We start from the raw sequence: 15923 nt of genomic DNA, 5'->3' as shown, positions 1-15923 counted from the left end.
TGTAATACTGTAAAAAGACCGTGTAGACAATAAAAAAGACTTCACACCCTGATCATGTTTCCGAGAGTACTGTTGTGTGCGATAGATTCTGTTTTTGCATTGAGTTGTATTACAGTAGTGTACGTACATGCAGGATGTTTTTATAGATTTATAGTCTTCATGTGAAACTCACAAATCTAAATGCCTAATCCTCTGCAGGGTTCTATGACGATCCATTACTGTACAGTTTATAAAAATATGCATTGGCAGTTATGAAACAAAGAACCTTCTCACAAATTGAGCATTGTGTTTTCAATTGTTTTGCTGTAGTGTGTAATGCTGTGTATAGTGTTTACAGTTTTGACAGCTTCGAGCTGCTCTCTTGGTGTGGGAGTTTGAGTTTTGCAGTGGGAAGGTGTGGTTGTGTTTATGTAGCTTTAGAGAAGGGTGTTCTGTTTGGACATTGGGGGACCTGGTGGTAACGTTTGTGACATGTGTTTTAGCATTTGAGAAAAACTGTAATATGACACATGTGTAGTTTGTCTCTTAAAAACAATAGGGGGCACTCAGGTACTCTGTGGATGATTTAGAAGCCTTTCAGAGTGATTAGTAATTTACTACAAGAAAGACTTTGTTGCATCATTTTAGTGTGCTCTTTGTGCGCAACAAAAAACAAAACCTGTCATAAGCAATCTACATTAAGCTATAATGGCTAAACAAGCAGTTAGGACTTTCTTTTTTTTTTCTGTGATAAGCACAAAAATTAAGTTAAAATTAAACCAAAGGTACAGAGATATCTGATAATGATGATTAGGCAGGTGGAAGATCTCCAGGTTTTCACTGTACTTCATTTGCTTGTAAGAGTCACATTCTCTTCTCTCGCAAACTGAAAAGAAAACAGAAATCCACTCTGGTCAGATGCTTACCACAATGCATGCTACTCCAGGTACCTCCCATCCCTTTCATTATGAATCACAAATAATATGATGTAAAATTTGATGTTACCTTTTCATCAGAGGAGGTTGGCAACATCTTTCCTGTGTGGATCGTTTTGATCTTTGTAGCCCTGGTTAGCGATCCAATTATTAATAGTAGTTAGATGGTCATCTGTCATAACACCTTTGTTTTTAAGCTGGTCAGACCATTCCTTTACCATCTTTTCACTGTGGTGTGGAAAACTTTTTTCAAAATCTTTAAGTCTGCTTTTGCTTATATTTGTATTCTGGAAGTTTTTGAAGTTCCTGCTACTATCCAACCAGAATCTTGGCATTGAACCAAGGATTGTCAGCTTGAAAGTACCCACAACATCATTACTACTTATGGCTCTAGTCAAAAGGTCTCTGAAGGCTTGTGATTTTGTACTGGGAAATTCACGATGTACTTCTGCAGGCACATAAACTGTTGGAAGTTCACGGCCATGATATTTGTGTACATCAGAAATGTTCCCAGTAGATGAGTTTGTTGCCACTTCAAGCATGGCTTCTGCTAATCTGCTATTCTGGTTCAATTTTCTGGCCTTCAATATGCTACTGACTGGTGGCTGGTGATCTGCATTGATGAACTTTCCAGTTCCTTTATTTTTTTTTGCATGTGTTTGCCAATCTTTGTATTTTTCTACTTGGCCAACTAATTTCTGACGTAACTTTTTGGTTTCTTTTATGACTTTTCCAGCTCCCTCTAACATGTACCAGTCCCCTCCCCTGATCGTTTTAGTTAATTCTTTCCGCTTGATGAAAGGCTCCCATTGGCCTGGGTAACTGAGGAGAGCATCAGCCTCCACAGATCGAAGACGATTTGCTTCCACAGTGATCTCTTCTTCACTGGCTTGTGGTTTCATTCCACGTGCCCAAGCATGAAACAAACAGCTCTTGCCTTTGTTGTCTATGCTCACTGTCTGGTTATTGATGTGCACATCATAATGGCCATCGGGGTATTGGTCACTCTTTGGTCTGTAGATCAGGGTCACAGTTTGATTGGCATGTCGAGTGTCTGGGCTCAGCTCCTGCATTTTGGTAAGTCTTCCATTGCTGTCCTCTGTTAGGATGACAACTTTAGTGCCAGTGGCTTCTGACAGGACTCTGATATCAAGGATGGTGCCTGCAGTCGTGGAGTTCTTGATCTTTTCAGCATGTGATCGTGAGCGCTGACCTGCCTCTCCTTCAACTTTTAGGTTAGAATTTGGGTGTTTTGGCATGTATGCAATGTATCTGTTGTCCTGTCCAGCTCTGAGCTTTTCCTCTGTTCTTTCACTCTTTAAACCCTTTCTCACATATTTACCAATAACACCATTTGCCTTGTCTTTAACAATAGAAACAATGTGACTGGAGAACGTCTGGTGGAAAACTTCCACCAAAGCATCAGCCAATAACGTACTGATGGTGCTGCCTAAATCCTGCTTGAAATCTTTCAGCAGTTTAATGTCTTCTGCAGACAGATCACTTACATTCACAGTCTCTGATTTTCGTTGCTTTTCTTTAAATATTTTCAGCTGTTCGTGAAAATTTGAAAAAAAGTTGTCTGACAGGCTGAGCACTGCACTGATGGCTTCTCCTGCCAGTGTGACCATGTGGACACCTTGTATAACTGTCAGAATTGTTTTTGCTGTTCCTCCAGTGTGTGATTTAGCTTTTTCAATCACTTTGTAGAGGGATGAATTCAGTTTGTTCTGCCAGCTGAGGTCTTCATGGAATGGCTGTATTGCAGTTTTGCTTAAGTCTGTGAAAACGGCCAGCAGCTCTTCCTTTCTTCTCTCGTCATTCAGGAGATCATGAAGTTGTTTTTTGTCCTCAAGGTGTGAAAGAATAATGAGGTCTACTAATGAAGATGGAGGCTCTTTTTCTATTTTTAATTTCACTTCGTGATCAGTTCTCTCTTTCACCTTGTTTTTGATTTCTTCTAATATTGTTTTAATTATTTCATCTTCTGCCTTTCCCAATCCAAAGGTGATGAGTTCTTCTGCAATTTGTTTACCTGTGTGTTTTACTGCATTCCTCATATTTGTCTTTAAAACAACACTGAAGCCATCTTTAGCTTGTCTAGAGAGAAATTTTGGCATTGACTTAAGCTGTTTGCCAAATTTAACTAAGGATTTAAAACATTTGAAGCCCTTTGAAATCAGCTTTCCAACTCCGAACCCAATGAGAGAGACACCAATAGAAATGGCTTTTTCTATAGCCCATGACTTCCAGCTGAATTCTCCTGTCACCATGGCCTCAATGCCAGTGATGCAGTCTGATATTCCCTCAGTAATGAGTCCCATTCCAACTTCAGCAAATGTTCCAAATGTAAATGCAGTGAGCAGTGCTCCTCCAACAATCTGTAAAACTCCAAGAAAGAACACCAGCAGACCTTCCCATGAGAAACGAGGCTTTTCTTCCACAGAAAATACATATTTCAGACCTCGTCTGTAGAGATTGTAAGCTTCATCTTGGAGATCTTTATCAGCATCTGAAAATAGTGAGAACATTGGGGATTTTGGGGCCATTGCATCCCTCCCTTTCTCTCTTATTTCTCGTAACTTTTGGATGGCCTCAGTAATGTTTTTTTCAAAGTAACTATACATTGTGGACCTGGTTGATAACTGTTTTTCCAGGCTGGTTGTGTTGCTGTTGGCTGAGTCTGCAGAGGACATTTTTACAAACTGAAGACAGACTATTAGTTCCTCATTAAGAAACTTCAAAGATTCCTGTGCCTTTGTTAGATCATCTATGGCCTTAGTGAGGTAATCTGATTTCTTTTGTTGTATAGTACAATATGCATGATTGTAAAAAGCTACAGCTGCCCAGCTTTCATCCTCTGCTGTAGCTTTTTCAAACAGTCTGGCTGCAATATCCCACTTTTTTTCATCCAGTGCAATATTTCCAAACTTGATATAGTGATAAATGCTGGAACTTGGTGAAGTCTGACTTTCAGACTGACTTTTTGCCTTTGACAAATCAGCTTTCAGACTCTCTTGCAGTTCATTTCTCTTCAACTGATCAATTTCTTCTGATTTAGTTTGCAGCCAAATCCCCCAGAACTCATTCATGATGGCAACAACAGCTCTTTCCTCGTCTCCATCAGTGGTGTCATAAATATCTTGAAGTGTTTCACAGTATTCTGAAAACAGGTCCTCCCGCAGTTTCATCTCAGCAACATCGTTCATCATGTGTTTTATCTTTTCTGCTGCAAGTCTGTCTCTTGTGCTCTTGGCTTCCTCCAGAGAGGACACTGTGCTGAAAGATGGCTGCAGGTGTTCAGTGGAAATGATTATCTGAGCAGATCCAGGTTTACCTTTGCGTGCAGTTCTTCCAAAAGCCTGGAGTTCCACTCTTGTGTTCTCAGCAAGGAAAGAGAGGATCACAAATAACCCTCCATTATTGTTCACCTCTGTGGACACTTTAATGTCTGTGCCACGGCCGGCAAGGTTTGTGGCAACAATGACATCACCAGGAAGCAGCTCCTTGTCTATTTTACTCAAACTGTCTCTGTCACTGCGGCAGTAAAGAATCAATTTTTTATTTGGGATGCAGCTCTTCAGCTCTTCGTAGATCTCTTTGGCTTTGTTGATAGTTTCACAGATCACCAACGCTGCTCTTCCTTCTCTGTATGAATTTGGGGAAATCTGAGCCATGACCACATCTTTTATTTCAGATTTCCATTCTTCAGCTGTTTTTTTCAGAGTACCTTTGACCTCAAATAACTTTTTCCTGTTGAATGTTGGTATTTTGCACACAGAGAGATTTGGATACAGGTCCTGCAAAAACTGAATGTCTGCTTTGCTCCCCAGTGTTCCTGTTGTTCCGTATATTTTCCCCTGGTATTTCTCAAAAAACGAAACGTTGGAAATGTAGTTTGTCACTGTTGAAATTGTGCTCAGTTTGACTTGGTGTTTAATCTCCACAAACTGCTGCAGACCATCACCCCATTTCTTATTCAGTTCAACAATACCAGTGGATCTGAAGTCCACTGGACAGACGTTGTCATTTTCTACAACATATTCTTGTCCTTGTTTCAGTAACATTGCCAGAAAGGCATTCTGAACCCACACTGAGACTTTCTTCTCCACCAGAGTCTTCAAGAATCCAGGAATGCTGATTTTGTCTTTATTGTTTTCACATGGGGTGTACTGAATACTCTCAGAGATCAATTCTGCAATGGGCTTGACAAGAACTTCTTCTGACTTATAGAGAGGACAACACAATCCTTCCTCCAAGACAAGAAATGAAAGCTCTGGGATGTCCAGGTCATTGTATGAACTGCACTTTTGAAGACAGAGCAGTCCCTTGTCATCTAGCGTGTAAACAGTAAAGCCGTAAGGCACATAGTCCTCAATTTCTTTGAAAAAGTCAACCATAGCATCCTGACTCACTGTTTTCAGTTTAATGAGAAGTTCATGGTTTTCACTCTTGTAGATATCGTCTGAAAATCCTTTTGGCACAATGTTGGATTCTTCAGCAATAGTTAAAATGTCCATTGGATCACTAATTTCAGTGTCTTCTGTGTTCATTGAGTCATAGATGGCCTTGAAGAATGAAGCAGGAGGACCTCGTACAAATGTCTGATGTCCTGTAGATAGGAAGCCATACTGACTGACGTGGCTCCAGATCATGGTGAGAATAATGTTCAGGTGCTGCATGGAGACCATGGGGCTGGACAGGTATGTCAGCTGCACTCCCTGATCCAGCAGCAGTGAGTCCACTTCATCGATAATGATGCACTGAAAGTTACGATCAGGCCTCACATCCTTCATCTCAAATATTTGGCGAAGGTGATCAGCAGCAAAGGCTTCAATGGTTCCATACACCACGTCCTTCTGATAGCATTCTTTCCGATCTTTATCCTCATTTTTATTTGTGTTTGTGTCGACTGTAATGCCAAAGTATTTGTAAAATTCTGCCCATTCTTCAGCATCTCTTTGGCATAACACAGAAGAGCTGGACACCACATCCACCTTTTCACCTCTAAGCACACGCAGCACTGCAAACATCGCTATGACACAAGACTTTCCTTCTCCAGTTCCCATCTCCAGGAGCTTCCCAGTGTCAGACAAGGCCAACAGGCACCAGCTTATCATCTGAGTTGCCCTGGGAAACCACTTCCTTTCATCTTTGTGGAGGTGTACAGCATTGCATAAGACTGCAAGAACTTCCTGAAGGTCCTCTGTCTCCATGCTGTGACTCAGAGTCCTAGCTCGCCGTATATCTCTCTGTTTTTTAATTTCACCAGTTTCGATGAGGTTTGTTACATGAGTTACTGTGTTGTATGATTTACTCAGTGTTTGTTCGTCAATTTCTTTCATCTGCCGTATTTCATAAAAAAGGTTGTCAATGCTTTCAGTTTTCTCATCTTTAAGGCTCTTTTCTAGATGCTGGATCAGATTCTTAGTTGTGCATGAATCTATGAGCTCAAGGAGAGATTTATTGTTTTCATCTTTCCACTTGGAAGAAACCTGATATGTTTCCACCAAATGTAAAATCTTCATGATGGAAATACAGCTTTTATCATGATGGTGTATAGTTAATGCTTCAAGAACGTTTAAGGCCTCTACTGGTGACCAAAGTCTTTGTTCCCCAAGATTTGAAACCATCTCAAAAACTCCTTTGGTTTTTTTTTTTTTTGAGTCTTGAAATTGTTCCACACAGGCAAATAAAATCTCCAAACACCACTTGCCTGCAGGATCTGTCATGTTTTTAACAGCTTCTGTTTCACTAACAAAACTTTTCATCAGATTCTCCAGAAAGGTCAAAATGAAGATCTCATTAAAAAGCAGTTCCTTTCTGGTGATTTTCTTTGAGATTGTGATGATTTTATTGTCAGTGATTGTGTCTTTGTTTAGGGTACTGTGAAGGACCTGAAAAAGGGCCTTAATAAACATGTGTATCAGTCCCACATCTTCACTGTGAAATTTACTCATGAGGTTCTGCAGGACCTCCGCAGCAAACACCAGGGAGTCATCGTCTTTGAGTCTTGAAAGTTCCAGAGCATGCAGAGCACTGAGACTTTGTTTTTCAATAATAAATCCACGACTAAATGGTGTATGCCCTGTTTCCATTGCCTGTATGCCATGTTGAACATAATCTGACACAAAATCATCCATTGTACCATAAACAATGTCTGCTTCATAGACATCCTGGAATGATGGGTCAGTCTTCTTCATGTTTGTGTTGATTGAAATGTCAAGGTGCTTGTAGAAGTCAGACCACTCCTTTGTTTGCTCCTCTGAGTGAAGATCAGAGCTCAGCACAATGTCCAATTTGTTTCCCATGCAGACTTGCATGGCTGCAAACATGGCTGTAACACATGGGTCTTCTTCCACACCAACCAGTTGTACCACTCCACTTTTCTGAGTCAGCACCAGTCCACACCACCGCACCACCTGCCTCACTGTGGGCCACCAGCCTTTTATGTTGAACACTGCTTTGCAGAGCTGACACAGACATTTCTGTATGTTGTCTGCATTCAAAGATTCACATTTAAATGAATCTTTCATAAAAGTTTCTTCTTTTGGTACATTTTCTGTATATTTCAGGACACCAGTGTTAATGTTTTTTATCATATCAATGACAGAGTCATCCAAATTCCACAACATTTTTACTTCTGCTAAAACTGCAGTTACACTGTTCTCATCATTTCCTCTTAGAGTCTTTTGGAAATCCTGACAAAATCGCTCAGGAGCAGCAGATTCAAGGAGCTGGATTAGAGAGTGCCCACAGTCATCTATCCAGTCTGGTGGTATGTCATACACTTGTACCAAGGTAAGGATTTGAGTTATGGAATCATCATCTGCATATTTCTGTGACAGTGCTTTAAGCAGAGTGACTGCCTCCATTGGAGTCCATTGGTTTCTTTGCACAAGTTTGAGGAGCATTTCAGTAGATTTTGAGTGGGCTTCTTTTCCATTTAGATCTGTGAGTGTGGATAAGAGAAGCTTTAAACACTGGATTTCCATCTTAAAAGTGAACACAGAGGCTCTTCCAATTGTACTTTGCAGTGATGATGTAAGGGTGCTCAGAAACTCAATTATAAAGAGGTTCTCAGTGGAAATCTCATATTTTGCCCATTTTTTGGCTATGAAGCCGGCATCACTATCAGATCTTCCGCTGTCATTGAAAAGGTGCATCAAGTTCAGATACAGGGCTTGAGTCAAGAGGAAACTCTCAAAAACACCACTTGCTGATTGGCTGATGGATCCCAAATGGGACTGCATATGATTGGAGATGCTTTGTAGGGAAACTTCTTCAGATATTTCCAGAGACAGAGCACAGAGCTCTGTGATGAACACCTGAGTGTGCTGCAGAGTGCTAATGGATGGAGGAGCATTAATCCACTCATCAAACAGAAGTTTGTCCAGGACTGAAAGGATCTCACTGAGCTGATCAGCTGTGAGCTGAGTCAGACTGAGACTCAAAACCTCAACACTGCATTTTGTAGAAAGAATTTCAAGAAGCTCATCACTGCCACTACCTGATTTATAGTTAGCTTCAAAGTCATCCAGATGCCATATTAGAGCATCTCGCTTGGTTTCATATTCCTGAGAAATGTAGCTGCTCAATTGTTTCTCAAGCTGCTCTTTGGCTCGTTGGTGAGATTCTTGTAGTCTTTGATTCAGTTTTTCTTTCTTCCTCTCCTCCTCTCTTCTCCTCTCCTCCTCTCTTCTCCTCTCCTCCTCTCTCCTCCTTTCCTCTCTTCTCTCCCTTTCTTCTTCTCCTCTTCTCCTCTCCTCTTCTCTTCTCCTCTCCTCCTCTCTTCTCCTCTCCTCTCCTCTTCTCCTCTCCTCCTCTCTTCTCCTCTCCTCCTCTCTTCTCCTCCCCTCCTCTCTTCTTCTCTCCTCCTCTCTTCTCCTCATTTGCTCTTGATCTCTGATTGGCTTATTAAAGCAATATTCACACTCATATGCGTCATCGTGACCAACTGGTCTGTAGTATTCACCTCTATTGAACACATATACGACTCGACCATGAACCTCAGTTTTGTAAAGGTCATCAAATGATTTGCATGAAGGCAAGACTCGATAACATTTGCAGCATTTAAGATTATTGCCCATGTTACTTTCTGTTGGGACCTGGTTCCCCATTTTGATGACTTCAGCAGACAAGTTGCAGTTATCTGAAAGATAAGAAAAAAAGAGTGATTAAATGATCACAGACTCCGCTTTGTTTTATCCAGTAACCCTAGATTATTTCAGTTATATCTTGCCAAACATGTTTTGTGGTTATTAGAGTTTTTCTGAATTGCTAAAACACTAAACCCCATTCTCTAAACCAAATTCTTAGTGGCCTAAACTTATTTTTCGAATCAAACACTCTGTTAGCCAAACCTTAAACACGGTTAAGCCATTTAGAGACGATTTGCAAAACTCATCCACTCTTTTTATCAAACCCATAAACACATGCTCAGTCACTAAACACATTTCACACGTGTATTGCAAAACTGTAAACACTGGCAGGGGTTCTGCAACATCATGCAAACCTGTGGACATATAACACTACACATCTCCTGACATTTCTTGGTGGTCTACAGGATATTACGGCTGGATGTGAAATATATATTTCATGTTATTTTTGTTATCTACATTCTAATTCTTTTGTTACAGTTTTTTCTGAATGCTTAAACCCTAACTGTGATTCCTGTAGCACAATCTCTAAAACTATTCAGACTTATAGCAAAACCACTCACTGAGTTTGCAAAACTAAAAGCACAAAAACTGCTTTGCACTCAGTTTGCAATTTTGTAACACACACTTTGCAAAACTGTAGGCACAATTCACTGCACAACACTCAATTACCAAATTTCCAACACACTCCTAGCAAAAGTATACACATGTATGGCTATCATTAACACTAATTTGCCAACTGTCTGGCACACTTTCACATGTGAAAACTTCTTTAGATAATTCGTTCACTTTGCAATCAGCCTAAGCACTATAATACAGGTAAGCTGTGTGTGCGGAGTACAATGGAGGGAGCAGAAAGAGTGAGAAGTAGAGGAGGCCGAGGAAGAGGACGTGGAGGTGAAGAAGTAGGATGAAGAGGATGACAAGGACAAGGAGGAGCAAGAGGAAGACGAGGAGGAGGGAGAGGAAGATGAGGAGGGGGGAGAGGAAGGGTAGGAAGAGTAAGAAATAGAATTGCTGATGACATCAGAGCTACAATAGTGGACCACGTAATCAACCGTGGAATGACCCTGAGGGTAGCTGGCCAACGGGTCCAGCCTAACTTGAGCCGCTACACTGTAGCAAGTACCATAAGGACATCTTGAAATGAGAATCGGTTAGTACAGTCACTTCGCACAAAGATTTGTAGCACTGCCATATGCCAATGAGAAACACACCAATACCACTGATGTAAAAATACTGAAATTGTTACTTTACAGAATTGCTAGATGACCAGATGCTGGGGGCAGAGGAAGCATGTTCACTGCAGACCAAGTAACCCATATAGTCATTATGGCGATTGCAAATAATCCTATACTTGGAAATAGACACTTGTGTTTGTTTTGATGTACTTGAAGTTTGGATCCCTCTATGCTTATGGATCTATGACAGAAGTATGAGCTCAAACTGACATAGCCTACCTTGTGCACAGAGAAAGCAAAAGCCAGATGTGTTTTGTATTCATACCATCAGTGTGCAGTTGGCGCATTGTGTGCTTAGTAGATGATGGCTTGTGTGTACTGTTTGATACGGAAACACCATTTTTACGAAGGTGTGAAGAGTTAATCTAGCTGTGTTTGCTTTTGCAAGAGAACTACAATGTTTTGATTATTGGGTGACAGGTTTTCTTATTTGTGTGAAGAGTTTTGCAAAATTAGCCAATAGTTACAAAAAATGTGCTTAAGCAATCAGAAAAAACTGTAAATACACTTACAATAACTATGCCCACATGCCCTGGATGCTGTGTCTTGAATTATTTGATGTAGTGTCTAACAAATGTTTTGTGGTGAATATACTTTTACTTACTGTGTTTATGATGTGAACACATTGTTTGGTTTTGAACACAGAATAACAGATTTTGAGATAATTGTTTGATTTCAGCTGAAAAGTCTGGGGTTTTGTGAATGCAGTTAAAATTTTTGGATTTGTGTTTAAGGTTCTGAGAAAATAGGTGGAGGTTTCAAGAAATGTGAAAAGAACCCTGAAGTATATAAATACAGTTAATAGCTAATACCCTTAAAAAAAAGTTGATTCTCTTCAGGGTTAGGTGGTAGAGGTTAGGGTGAGTAAGTTGTTCCGGGCCCTTACAGGCAGAAAAAAAAGGATTGAAAGTGTTCACTTCATTCCAAAATAATCAATTGCCTTGAACTCTCTGAAGTTTATGTTTTGATATGTTAATATCTATAATATTAGGGGTGTGAAATACCATACATGCTGTCAATGGAAAATTGTACTTAGTAGTCAATATAATCTTTTAATGATATAAGTTTATATATGATAGAATACTGCATGATGACCTTTTTATGACTCAAACTGTTGTTCACTACAGGACTTGTTCTGTTCCCCACTCTCGTGTGAGCACTCTGTGACTGCCCTTGCAAGTAAAACCTGCAGCGTGTGTGTTTCCAGTCTCTGACTCTTAGCTGAAGAAGTGTCTTTAGAATACATCTCTTGACACATGCTTTTTTTTATTATGTTACAACTTCAACTTGTAATACATGTATTAAACCTAATTTAAGACTAGAAGTCTTTGCTATGTGTTGTGGCTGTCTAATGAGTGGAAAAGAGAAATACTTTTAGTTCATCTTATCATGATGTAAACAAACAGTTCATTCCATGTGCCCTGTGTCATTGAGCCAGGGATTTGATTTTTGGGCATGTTTGGGGTTTTTTTCTCATTTTATATCTTTGTATTATAATTCTGTGTTCCTGTTCTAAAGGTCTTCAGGTTCATTCTGGGTAAAGATGAGTTCTGTGTTAGCGAGCCATAGTTTTCTGTTTATGTTCTAGTTTCCTTGTGTCTCTGAGTTTTGTTATCTATTTTTCTGATTCATGTGTTCTTGTTTGATTATGTTAGTTCCCTTTGTGTATTCTCTGTGTCTTTCCTTCAGTGTCTCCTTTGGAAGCCAGCCTTGTCTCCGTGTTTACTCAGTAGTGTGACTGTTTAGCTCCTAAAGTTTATATATCTAAGTCCTGTTCGCAGTGTTTGTTACTTTCTGTTTAATTAGTCCCTTGTCCCGTATGTAATGTTCAGTTTATGTTATGGTATGTTCAGTTTTCCTTTCCTTGACTTTTAAGTCTGTGATGAGTTTCAGGTGTGTACCCATCTGTTGCCTATTCCCTCATCAACCTGTGTATATATAAATCTTCTAAGTCTCCTTGTGTTGCATTCTCCCTCTTGCTGTGTGTTTCCAAGAGTTCTGTGGGTTTTTGTCCTCATAATTTCCAGGTTTCCTATTTCATTAGTTCTTAGCTCCAGTTTTTTTCCTTGTCTGAAATTGTTTATTTTTTTAAATTTAGTTTCTAAATAAAGGTGATAAAGGGGCTTCCTTTAGTTTATCCTTTGTCTCCGAGTCCTGCAATTGGGTCCTACTCTGCCTGCCACGCATCTTTACCTGACAGCTGTTTTTAAAGTGAAAACTGCAAGATTTGACAACACTTTTGATAACTTTTCTGAGATTTTACAATTTATTATGTTTGTGTAATTTGTCAGCATAACCACACTCTGATAGCATGTCCAGTGGCTGCACCTACAAAATAGCAGCAGTTTCTTAGTCAAGTTGGGGCATGGGGATGTTACTCAAAGTGCAACAGCTGACTATCGATTCCACAATTAAACTGTCTGTCTCTTTACCAATATGTGAAAGTGTCAATGGAAAATTGTACTTAGTAGTCAGTATAGTCTTTTAATGATATAAGTTTGCATATGGTAGAATACTGCATGTAATCATTTGTGTTTAGAAGTGTATATAGTTGGTGGCAAATTGAAAGAATGTCTCATCCTAGGAGGTCTGTAACATTCCAGGGTGTTCTGGCGTTCACCCCCACATCCTAGGAGCATGGGAGAGGTCGTACCTTGTCTTATTGTTTTACGGTAGGATTAACGTAGCTATATCTGTTCTAGTCTAAGTGCTTTTTCTTTAGATGAACTGCTGGACTGGTTTATGGGGTCACACACACACATACACACACACACACACACACACACACACACACACACACACACACACTGAAGTATAAATAAAGACCGGGGCAGTTTCTCAGTGCGAGTCTCAGTTCTGGAGGCTGCCCTTGCTAGCAAGAAATTCTGCGTGTTTCTCTTCTCTGATTCTCTACTGAAGAAGTGTTTTAGAGTACATCTCTTAACAGAAAGGCTTTCAATTCAATTTGATTCAGCTTTATTTATACAGCACTAATTCACAAATGTAGTTTACACTCTACAATCCTAAAGCGAAAATTCCAACAATCAACTAATGTGGTTCCTAGAATATTTATCCAGTTATTTATCCATTTCAGACAGGCACCCTCTCTGTTTTTAAGATTAGGCGTAAGATTTTCCTTTTTAGCAAAGCTTACAGTTAGGGGTGGATCAGGTAATCCTTAATCCACCCTTAGTTATGTTTAGGCTTCGAGGCATCTCATGATGCACTGAGCATATTTCCTTCTCTCACCCTTTTTCACTCACCAAGTGTTGGGGTAGCTGAAGATTAGGAGATAGAGTAGGTCATCTACTTATCAGAAGGTTGATGTCATGTCCTCGGGTGTCGGCAATTGCGGTTTGGCTATTCTTCCCTGCAGAAAGAGCTGCCCGCCTCTGGGCAGCGAATTCAGGATTCGAGCCTGCCTTTCCTCACGTGCAGCTTGTTCTGTTAACCAAGCACAGCAGTTTTAGGAGCAGCGCAGATCTCCACTCTTCACCAGATCATACTAATAGCAGAACCAGCAGAACCAGGCCTGTTCTGGGCTTATGCAAGAGGTTTCTTCCTGTAAAAAGGGAGTTTTTCCTTCCCAGTGTTGCCACATGTTTGCCCATACAACCCCCAACAATCAGACAATAAATTCAGGGTTGTCTGATTGTTGGGGGTTCTATTATTAGTATTATTTTAGACTCTTTACATTAGAAGCACCTTGACTGCTATTGTGATTTGGCGCTATATAAATAAAATTGTATTTATAATATATATATATATATATATATATATATATATATATATATATATATATATAATATTTATAGTTGTACTTTTCTGTTAAAATACTTTAAAATACTTACAGTCAGACTAAAATGATTAATCCTCCACTCCAGCCAGTTGAACTTGGAAGGTCGAACTCTGCCTAAGCAAAGAAAAATGTCCTGTCAGATATGACAATCCTACAGCTTTCAAATACCAGAAGCAATTATCAAGTCACTGGGCAAAAGCACAGTGCAATGAAAATATAACACCATTCAGTCTGTGAGCCTTAAGACCTATGGAATATATAGGAGAAATCAGTATGTTATCAAGTATTAATGAAGGGAGAAAAAATTGGCAGTCACTGAAACAATATGGAAAAAAGAAAACAAACATGTTAGATTTACAAAAAACAATTAAACAACAGAAACAAAAAAATAATTTCTTGAAAATCCTCTATGAATATTCTTTGGGCTATAACTTACACAGAATTTTCTAGAAGACCTTCCACTGAGTAAAATCTTTAAATTACCTTCAAATAAAGATTTTGAAGGTGGAAAAACAGTCACCCCAGCAATGTCCAATGGAAGTGAAACTAGAGAGTTTATCCCAGGGTTTATATCTGTTCACGTTCAGGAGTGGAGTGATTTGAATAATATGTCAGATATGAGGAACTATGTTTGCTTCCTGTTACTGTGAATAATTCCACAACATTCCTTGGAAGTTGTTTCTGTGAACATTGTGTTATGGTTGATATTTATGTTTCCTAAGTCTTTCAAAAACCAAATATTGTAATGGTTTGCGGAGTGAGTGGAACCCAGGAGCAGACTCAGGCGAGGAGACCACAACTAACTTGAACAAAAAGGGAGCCTTTTATTTCGGCTGATAATCTGGTCAACAAAACAAGGCAGTAAGCACAGAGGCAAAACTAAACTGGAACCTAAACCGGGGAACACTGAAAACTCAGAAAACTGAGACTTAACTATGAAAACTAGGAAGACAATGACAAGGGGACTGTGAGAACTATGAACAGGACTTTGTGAAGGAACATAAAGGAACTTTGAACTTATACATGAACAAGCAACATAAACATGACCTGCACAGAGTCCTAAAACCTGGCATGACATGAGGGGTGGAACACAGGACTTAAATACACACATGAGGTTATCAGGGGAAATGGAGACACATGGGGAACAGCTGGCACAAATGAACCATAATGACACCACAGGGGAAGCTCACTGTCAGATATGAGGAACTATGTTTGCTTCCTGTTACTGTGAATAATTCAACAGATTTGATTCAACCATGAGACAGTCTCCAACATCGGCTGCAGACTCACCCACCCCCACTGCTGCTGTTCCACCTCTGACACCTCAGACACTTCACACCTCCTCTATTCACCCTGCTCACTCCTCCCCACCCCCAACAACAGCATCCAATACACACTCAACACAAGGCTCCAGCCTGTCTCTCTCAACCACCCAGGTTAGGAGGGAACTGAGGAGGATTAATGGCAAGAAGGCAGCGGGTCCAGATGGCATCAGCTCGAGGGTCGTCAGGTCCTGCGCGGACCAACTGTGTGGGGTGATGGAGCACCTCTTCAACCTGATCCTGAGGTTGGGAAGAGTCCCACAGCTCTGGAAAACCTCCTGTGTTGTTCCAGTCCTCGCTCATCATGTAATTCGGACAAAGCCATACCTGTGTCCGCTTGGGGTGGGATGTAGACCGCCGTGGCGATGACCGAGGTGAACTCACGGGGCAGATAGAAAGGGCGGCACTTAATGCTCAGGAACTCCAGATGTGGCGAACAGCCGCTGGAGAGAGTAGAAATGCTCCTGACATCACACCACTTTCTGTTT

General features: G+C 40.2%; 1 long non-coding RNA gene across 1 annotated transcript; it reads right to left on the bottom strand.

Annotated features, from left to right (window-relative positions):
* Positions 1-609: 609 nt before the first annotated feature.
* Positions 610-2827, bottom strand: LOC143413472 (uncharacterized). The gene is made up of 2 exons (XR_013094083.1): positions 985-2827; positions 610-865 (listed from the first exon to the last, which is right to left on the bottom strand). It is a non-coding gene; the product is annotated as an uncharacterized LOC143413472 (long non-coding RNA).
* Positions 2828-15923: the final 13096 nt, after the last annotated feature.

This window comes from Maylandia zebra, linkage group LG18 (assembly GCF_041146795.1).
Source record: "Maylandia zebra isolate NMK-2024a linkage group LG18, Mzebra_GT3a, whole genome shotgun sequence".
In the NCBI taxonomy this organism is placed as follows: domain Eukaryota; kingdom Metazoa; phylum Chordata; class Actinopteri; order Cichliformes; family Cichlidae; genus Maylandia; species Maylandia zebra.
This window is presented reverse-complemented; position numbering and strand designations above follow the sequence as displayed.